At 44.0% G+C, this 10,000-nt stretch overlaps 1 pseudogene; it reads right to left on the bottom strand.

Annotated features, from left to right (window-relative positions):
• LOC145688675 (large subunit ribosomal RNA) overlaps positions 1-10,000 on the bottom strand; it is a 14,101-nt pseudogene that overhangs the window by 1,944 nt on the left and 2,157 nt on the right.

Raw genomic sequence — 10,000 nt, 5'->3', positions numbered from 1 at the left:
TTCCCGGACCCAACAGCACGTGTAGGTCGCCGTTTGGGAGAAGGGCCTTGACCGCTGCTCTCCCCCGGTAGGGTCGCCCAGAGGGCTACCTCACTTTTTACCGTGTTGAGGTACCACGTACGCTACCAGACCCAATGGGACGCGTTAGTTTCCCATTTGGGAGTCGGCGGGAGACCCTTGGGAATCCCTCATCCCCTGGCAGGGTTTGGGGGAGGAAGAAGACTCGGGTAGTCCTTTCCTTAGCGGAATGCAAGCATTCCTTGTCAGTTTTCTGCTGTGCGTAGGAGCTCGTCATCCGGATCCCTCCGAGTTGGAGTTCGTTTGGTACACGATATTTACACTATTTACAAGGTTTTACTCCTGCTGCAGACGCTCGTCAATTCCATTGTGTACCTGTGGGAGAATTCCACGCCTCTCTCTGAGAAGCTCGCAGTACCGTTCCTTATAGAAGGAAGACACTGCGGTGGTGAGCCTTCCCAAGTCGCCACATAACGCTTCAGTACGCAAGGCGTCCCTCAGCGGTATATGCAGCAATCTTGCTCGCTCAGCCGGTTGTACCTGCTGAACAAGCGCGCACTCGATTACAGTATGTTCAGGCGTGCCCGGGGCACGCCCGCAATCACACTGTGGCGCTCTAGCCAAGCCCAATTGATAAAGCTTAGCATTGTACGGACCGTGTCCTGTTACAAAATGTACAAGGCCTTTCCCTGGGCGCATATATCCCATTTGCAGTCTTTCAGCCACATCCGGGAGCACGTCATGGGTTCTCCTTCCCTTATCGGAATCATCCCATTCCGCCTGCCAGCCGCTCACTACCCGGGCTTTAGTCTCTGCCTTTGTAAGGCACAGACGGCCGAGTATATCCACTGTCTTCTCGGGAAGATTCTTCCTAATCCAGTAGTTAGCAGCTCGTTCGAGTATCCTCAGATGTACAGGGACTATTCCCAGAATTACACAGAGTGCATTCCCGGGGGTCGTCCTATATGCTCCACTCAATCGCATAAGGATCGAGCGTTGCACTCTGTTTACCTTTCGGATGTTGCCATCGCGCACGACAAGCCGATGTGCCCAGGCGCTAGCGCAATATGCTAGCACCGCGGTCCACAAGGTGTCATTGTACACTTTGACGTGGCTGGGTTGGAGTTGGAACTTCCTTCCTCCTAGAGAGAGGATCCTCTGTGCTATGCTACTTGCTCGGTTGCAGGAATACTCAATATGCTTCTGCATGTTGAGTGATTCATCTAGAATCACTCCGAGGTATTTTGTATGTTTTACCCTCTTGATGGTCTGTCTGCCGAGCTTGAGGATTGGATCCCGAAGGAGCCTTTCCCCAAATAGCATATAAACCGTCTTGTTGACTGAAACAGTCAACTTATTCCTGCTACACCAGGCATCAAGTCTTGCTAAGATAGCATTTCCCTTTGCCTCAATATCTCTGCGGGAGTCTCCCCCCGTGAGTACGAGCAAGTCATCTGCGAATGCCACGAGATCAATTGTTTCCGGCATTCCCAGAATCTGCGTTAGGAGTGGTTCAGTCGCTACGTCCCAGAATGCTGGTCCGCACACAGATCCCTGGGGACAGCCCTTGGTGCAGGTTTTGGAGATGATAACATCTCCGATCTGGAACCACGTGTTCCTGTTCCTGCAGTAATCTCGGAACGTCTCATACAAGTTCTTAGGGCAACGCATCTCCCTGAGGCGCCCGAAGAGGGTTGGCCACCAGAGATTATCGAAGGCCCCAGAAATGTCAACGAATATACCTATGGTATATTTCGTTGGAGACTCCTTGATCACCCTGAGCGCATGGTTTATTGCGTCCTCAGTTGATTTCCGAGATCGGAAACCGTACTGATTGGCAACCATCCCAGTTCTCTGGCGGTGCAGAGTCAACCTCCGGATAAGCAACTTTTCTTGTACTTTTCCAAGTACATTTAGTAGGGAAATTGGCCTGTACGATTTAGGATCTTGAGGATCCTTATCCTCGCCCTTACTGAATACTACCATTTCTGCATTCTTCCAGATAGCAGGCACTCTCCTTTGTTCCAGACATGCATTGTATAAGGTTGTCAACGGGCCAGCAAGTTCATTAGAACATTGCTTTACAACTTCGGGCCTTATCCCGTCTGGACCTGCAGCCCTTCCGGACCGCAGCCCTGAGATTGCCTCCTTTACTTCTGCCTCCGAGAACATGGGAATGTCCTCTTCAGCGTCATAGTCGTTGTTGGCTTCATCTCGCATCCTTCTTTGGTCTGCATCGTCCTCCTCCGGATTGTCATCCGGGAGGAGAACCTTGAGCAGAAGTTCTCCCGTTTCCTGCCCTCCCTCCGTGAGCGCGTTAGCATTTTTTTGGAGGGTTTGCGTGACCTCCGGTGCTCGAATCTTTCTGCTGACAATTTTATAAGGTACACCCCAGGGATCCGTTTCCAGATTGCTCTGGACGTACTTCTCCCATGAGGCAGCCCTTGCAACGTTGAGTGCTTTTTCAAAGGCCCTCTTCGCCGCCCTATACCTTGCTAGTCTGTCCCGTCGGACGTCCGGGTCTGGTGCAGACTGGTACCGCTTCCTCTCCCTTCTGCTGGTCGCTTGTAGCCTTGAAAGGCGTCGCGTCCAGTAGGGCATGGATGCTATACCCAGCGGGTGAGGTGGCTGCTGGCTGCGTTCAATAGCATTCACAATGGCTTCTTGTAGTCTGCGAGCTGACTCGTCTACCGTGTGTCCCATGACGTGAGTCAGATCCAGCACATCCCTAAGCAACTCCCAGTTGAGGAGCCTAGGGTTGTATTTTGGCCTCGCAGGAACTTCTGCCCCTTGGACTCCATTCCTTTCAATTGTCAGTACGAGAGTAACCACATTGTAGTCGCTATGCGTGATAGCGTCATGCACCTTCCAGTCTTGTACCACGCCGATGGCCGGTTCGTTGACTAGGGTAATGTCAATGTTCCCAGTTGCTCCCATTCTATTAGAATAGGTGGGAACGTGACTAGGCCTGTTTGCCACAGTCAGCCGAAACTCATGGATGAGCTCTTCTACCAATTCCCCCCTGTTGTCCAGCACTCGAGAGTACCAGAGGGGAGACTTGGCATTGGCATCAGACATGATGACTACCTGCCTTCTGGGAAATACAGCTAGTATCTCCCGCACCATGTCTAGGAACGGTTCAATGGGATGGCTGAACTTAAAGTACATGCACACTAGAATAATCGTCCCTTGCGGGCTCTGCACCTCAGCGCAGATAGTGTGCTCATCCGACAATTGTGAGACCACCGTCATCCGAAGACTCCGGTTCAGCAGTACGAGTGCAGCTTTTGGCTGCTGTCCTTTTATCGCTACCTGTGCCGTGATAGGCAAGGCCGATAATTTCCCATTCACTGAATAGGGTTCTTGCAGAGCGACGATGTCTAGCGACATGTCTTCCGCAAGTTTGCGGACCTCATACATAACTGTTTTGGATCGCATTGCGTTCAATTGTAATACCTTGTAGGTATTACATGCTCCGACCACTCGATTTACCAGTTGTGTTGCCGTATTAGCCAAATTACAGCCCATAGTCGGTGTGATCGACTATCCTTTGCAACAGGACTTTGTACGTGGCGCATTCCTTGTCTTTCCCGGAGCAAGTTCGCTTACGCCTCTTACATGGGATGCAAGTGGCTTCACGGTCCTTGCGAGGACATGCTTCCTTTTTGTGGTCTTTGACACCGCAATGGGAGCATACCTGCTCCGACCTACAGTGCCTAGTGACGTGACCTAGGTCCCGACACTTGTAGCACTGAGGCACGACAAGGAAATCCTTGACTGCCATGGACTGAAAACCCATAAAGATGCGCTTTCGGACCAGCAGGTGATTCCGCATTTTGGCCGAGACCTCGACCACGTGATGAGCTGTTGGCTTTCCCTTCGGTCCAGCCTTGAACCTCGGCCTGAAGTTCTTTTTAAACTCAGAGAGGGGCAAGTCATCACCGAAGTTCTGGCTGTGCACCTCTTCTATGAGTTCCTCGGAACTTTTGCCCTCCGGTACATCATAAATGATGACCAGTGGATCCCGTTTTTTCGGAAGCTCAACCCTAAGCTTCGCCGAGAGTTCTTGATTGCCCTGGATCTTTTTCAGGTCTGATGCCGATTCAGTCTCAATGACCACGCTGTTACCTGCGTTCCTCACCGCTCTGATCTTTATTGCATCTTTCGCAGGATTAAGTACCTGCGTCAGGGTCTTCCTGATGTCCTTGGGGGTTTCATCAGCTTTTGGCTTGATGAATACCTCATGTCGCGGCTGCGCCACTGGTTTTGCCCTTGTGGACTGTCCCTGCACGTTTGAGACAGCCCGGGCAGCAACCTGTGCAAAAGACACAGGTTGAGGTTGGCTCTCCTTCGGTTGAGTAACCAATTTGAGCGTTAGCTCCTGGTTCATGACCTGAAGTTGCTCGATCTTCCCCAGGAGCCTGCCCCGTTCAATGGCCCATTGAATCAGCCTGTCCTTTAGGCGACGCATGGCCTTCTCAGTCACTCTTTCTCCCACTTTGAGAGTGGAATCTATAAATTCCGCGCTCTCCATGAGCAGACGGTGGGTGTTAGGAACACTTTGCACTTCCTCCGGTTCAGAACCCGACGAGGAAGTACTTACCTCCGAGCCACTCTCGCTGACATTGCTGTCATTGAGAGGATGCTCGGGTTGCCTGCTCGGTGGCTGCCTTGTAGCCATTGGCTTGCTCTCCAAGTCTTTCTTTGGAGCACTGGTGCTGCCGCCACTTTCGTTGGCAGCCGGGTTCACCTTCGGGTTGGGTTTGGGAGACTCCTTACCAGTGGCTCGGGTCTTCCTCCCCTTCTCCTCTGGCTTCCCCTTTGAGGGTGCCATCCTTGATTTGCTAGGCCTTCCCTCTGTTGTGGATGGATTCCCTCCTATCTACAACTAAATATCCCAATTGGGACGCTATCGCTTTGCTAGCTGTGGCCTTACAGCTGTTGCCCAGAGGAACCGACGGGGACGTGGATAGCGTGCTGAAGTCTCGCCTCCCAGCAAAGGATTCACCAGATTGGGCGGTGCGAAACCCACACCCAACAAAGTACTCCTTCTAAAGATTAGGTTTAAGCAAAATCGCTCAGTGCTCTCACGCACACGAACCTTGGGTAGGGCAGTGCGAAACCTACACCCCACCTGCTTACGATACCTGCTCTCTCTTGGAAGACGAAGACTCTGGTCTTCTTCCCCCTATAAGTAGATAGGGACAGTGGGAATCTCGTTAATCCATTCATGCGCGTCACTAATTAGATGACGAGGCATTTGGCTATTTAAATGCATTTATTGCCTTCCTCTATAAAAGAGTAACATATTAACATTACAAAATTAATTTCAATAGTGATTGTTAACAAATACAATGTAACAAAAAAAAATCGACAATTATAAATAGACTCATAAAATAGAGTCATGGTCATAATTTCTATACAGTAAATCATACCAATATAACACATACAGTAATAAATTGACTCATAAAATAGAGTCATAGTCATACCTTCTATACAATGACTCATACCGGTTTACAATTTAATATAACACTAAAATAGTTTAGTCTTGATTCATATTAATTTACATTAAAACATGAAAGTATTCAAACCAATATATCATCATATAAATTAATAGTCATAAAATTCATGACATTAGAAGCGGTAAAAAGTAACAACCTTAATAATTTTTATTTCTTATCCCTTGTTTTCTTTTTACTATTCTGAATTTTATTTATTTTTTTTTATTTTATTCTTCCTAAGTTGTACATTCACAAAACAATCAATAAAAATAATAAATATTAACAATCCTTTAAACGTTTCTAAATTGATATAAAATCCATCTATGTCCAAAGCATCTTTATTGATAATCCAAATGCGAATTAACCATCTCAATTCCGCTTCTAATTGTTGACAATACCATTGTTTGAATTACCGACTTTTTAGTAATACCTATTTTTTTTAGTTCTTTATTCGTCAATTTAGGAATACACCCTCTAGCACCAACCACAATAGGCACAACCTCAACCTCCTCTACCTTTATTTTATTTTTAATTACATTATTTAACCTATCATACTTTTTAATTTTTTCTTCTCTAGCAGTCTCCAAAAAATTATCCTGCTCAAATCTGACAGTTACATCAACAACAAATGCCCTTGCACCTTTTTTTACAATTAGATCCGGTTTTAGTTTTTCTCCCTCAATTTCAATCTCAGGTTCGTACACTATTTGATAACCCTTTTCTCTACACTCTTCTTTAACAAAATTTACTAATTCATTGTGCCTATGTATTATTTTTCCTTTATTACCAAAACATTCACACATGACATGAGCTAAGGTTTCATTTTTGGTTTGACATCTCCTACATAGCACATTTTCAGTTTTACTAACCTGGGCTAGGGCAATCTTTGTCCCGACCGTATTAGATCGTATTTTCAAAAAATCTATGAACCTGGATTCTGTTAGAAGAGAGCTGTTAAACAGCGGTTCATTATTACATCGATCATCCTTAAAATATTCAACCCCTTTCCCTTGAAATTTGCATTTAATCCATCCTTCATGTTCTTTCTTCTTTAATTCCACTTTTTTCTTAGTTAAGGTTTTTACATTTGTTGGCCAATGGATGCCAAGGATTCTGGCTTTTCTTTGTAAGAAGACATCTATTCTATTCCTAAAGTACAACGATGTCACTATTAAATCTTTACTTTTACTCCACTTGTTACCCATTTTTAACATTGACAACAAAATGATATTTTGAATTTTGGGTAGTCCTAGACCCCCATCTCTTTTCCTTGCATAAAGCAATGAATTCGTCACAAAATGGTTCAAATGGAGCATTCTTTTGACCATATTTCTAAGAATTTGGTCAATACAAATTAAGAAATTGCCAGAGACCATGGCATTCACAAAAGAATAATAGAATTTGGGCATTATATATTGAAACATCAAATCTATTTTCTGTCTTGGTTTAAGTTTAAGTTTTTGTACCCTATTTATTATGTCTTTTATTTTACCAATAGTAAATTTATTGCTAAGTCCTTCATTTATCGTAAAGGTGCAACCCAAGTAATCAAAGGGTTCATTAACTCCTAAAATTTTAATTTCATCACCTTTAGCTCTTAATTGGAATTTCACGGAACACCAAGTTTTGTTACTAGAGTGGATCCCAAAAGCATAGCATTTTTCAACCGATAATTTCATATTTAAATTATCGAGATATGAAAGTACTAAATCCATCTCTTCACTTTTGTCCAGGATGATAATGTCGTCCGCGTAAGCGAGAACGGAGATTTGCTGTTCTCCTACCTGGTAACCATTCCGCATATTTTGTAGATCTACAATGAGATCGTCAAAAACAAGATTAAATAATAAAGGGCTTAAGGGATCTCCCTGCTTGATCCCTCTTAAGATATTGACCTGTATACTTTGCTGCCCCTTAATTTCCGTTGTAATATTAGAATATATATCTCTAACAAGATTAACCATCTTTCCTGGGCATCCTCTGCATTCAAGTACCCTAATTATTGCTTCGTGTGGGATTGTATCAAATGCTTTCGATACATCTATCCCCGCCACGAAAAGTCCATTCCTTTTTTTGCTATCATATAGTACCTGATTAAAAATAAAACAGTTGTCACCGGTACTTTCATTTTTTGTAAAGCCCTTTTGACGCTCATTGTAGTTCATGCATTTACGTAAGCGTTCTTCGAGCACTGCACCAAAGACTCTCATTAACATAGAACTGATCGTTATTGGTCGCCAATTCTTGACGTTCTTCAAATCACCTTTTTTCGGGATTAATGTTGTTTTATTATGTCTCCATGAGTTCGGTATCCTCTCGAAGTCCAATATTAAATTAAAAAATTCCGTTAGGACTTCTATAACCCGGTTTTCTTTTATGTCATTTTTGGTAATTCCGTCTGGACCAGGTGCACAATTGTTTTTCATCTTCTTTATTTTTTTTTCAACCTCCTTGACATCAATTGGTTCTATCACCTGCTTCCTAAGTTCCTCTTTAACAGTTTTACTAGCAAAGGTAAGCCTACAATCGCCATTTCTTCCCCAAAGTTCGTTGTAAAGATCTTTTATTTCTTGATCACTAGGTTTCATTTTTGGATCATCCATTAACTCATTTATATTATTATCCACTACTCTATTAGCAAGAGTGGCAGGATTTATTTTAAATAATCTTTGTGTTGTTGCGTAGATACTCATTTTTCTTTTAGTATGTTCAGTTGAGACATATTTCTTATTTAATTGCTTCTCAGTTCTGTTATTTTTCAACTTTTCATTTCTTTCCTTTCTATTCTTTTTCATTTCATTTACTATTCTTTCATTTATATTATCAATTATTGTAATATTCGCCATTTTGATTCCCTCACGCACATTTCGAATTTCTTCATAGATTCTCCACAAAGAATCCTCCATATTACTCGTTTCCGTTAAGTCCTCATTAATGATAGACATTTGACTATCCATTATTCTAGACATTTCATCAATATTTATCATTTGGTTTCCATCTTTTATGTTGTTCTTTACTACATTATTTATTACATTAGTCTGCATTGATTCTTTTACCAGATTGGGGGTTGCAACTAAATTTTCCAATTCCTCTTGTGTTCCCAGCAAAGATCCGAAATCCAAGGTTGGAAAATCACCGCCATAGTTTAATAGACGAGTAAATCTGTCCTGTGCTTGGTTTATTTGACTGTCTGTCCAATAATTTTCGGTTATCTTCTCATTATAAATATTTTCCTTCAGTTGTTTTATTTTGAGTTCCTCATTCTCAATTTTTCTTTGCATCAGCGATTTTAGAAGTTCATCAAGTTTATTTTCCTCATTTATAAAATAGTCATCAAGACTCAGTCGATTAGTAGTTTCCCTTCCTATCTTTGTTTGCTTATCCAACCTCCGTTTAAGTGGAGTAAAACTACTCCATCTTCTTTGAATCTGATTACTAGCCTGATAAATTCGAGTTGTCGTTCGATTCTCGATTTCCAAGTTCAATAGTTCCTCCTCCAGATTCCAGATCATTGTTAGGTCTGTTATTTGCTTTTGGTCCTTAAAATTAAGTTCATTTTCTTGTTCTTGTATTCCGTTTTCTGGTATATATAAGCTTTCACCATTGCCAGTTTCATTAGTACCTATGTAAATTACTTTTTCTTCCATAATAGTCCCTTCCTTCAGAGAGTCATCCTTCTTTTCTAGATTTAATTTATCCACCGATTCTCCGTCCCCTGCTTCATCTTCAGCCAACCTCTCCTCACCCTTGTCCTTATTACTTTTACAGAAATCAACGTTCTTCTCATTATCGATTTCCTTCTCCCAACTTTTGTTCTCATCCAAATGGTCGTCAACAAGCAGATTAATTCCTTTATCTTCACTATCATCCTCTTAAGAGAGTCATAGTTACTCCCGCCGTTTACCCGCGCTTGCTTGAATTTCTTCACGTTGACATTCAGAGCACTGGGCAGAAATCACATTGCGTCAACACCCGTTAGGGCCATCGCAATGCTTTGTTTTAATTAGACAGTCGGATTCCCCCGGTCCGTGCCAGTTCTGAGTTGATCGTTGAATGGCAGCCGACAAGACACCGAGCCGTAGCCCGGCGCTCCCAGCAAGGAAGATCCGTGGGAGGCCAAGGCACGGGACCGAACTCGGTTAAGGAACAAGGTGTAACCCTTGACCGTCACCTCGCCCAGGCCCGGCACGTCAGCGAACAACCCACTTCCCGACCAAGCCCGACTAGCCCCGATCCTCAGAGCCAATCCTTATCCCGAAGTTACGGATCGGATTTGCCGACTTCCCTTACCTACATTAATCTATCGACTAGAGGCTCTTCACCTTGGAGACCTGCTGCGGATATGGGTACGATCGGGCGCGACACCTCCACGTGTCCCTCTCTCCGATTTTCAAGGTCCATCGGGACTCTCTGGACACCGCTGCAACTGCGGTGCTCTTCGCGTTCTATTCCCTATCTCCATGCGAAATGCTTCCAGGGAA

Source organism: Thermobia domestica, chromosome 6 (assembly GCF_964235325.1).
Source record: "Thermobia domestica chromosome 6, izTheDome1.hap1.1, whole genome shotgun sequence".
In the NCBI taxonomy this organism is placed as follows: Eukaryota; Metazoa; Arthropoda; class Insecta; order Zygentoma; family Lepismatidae; genus Thermobia; species Thermobia domestica.
Note: the sequence above shows the minus strand (reverse complement) of the source record. Positions and strands in the feature narration are given on the sequence as shown.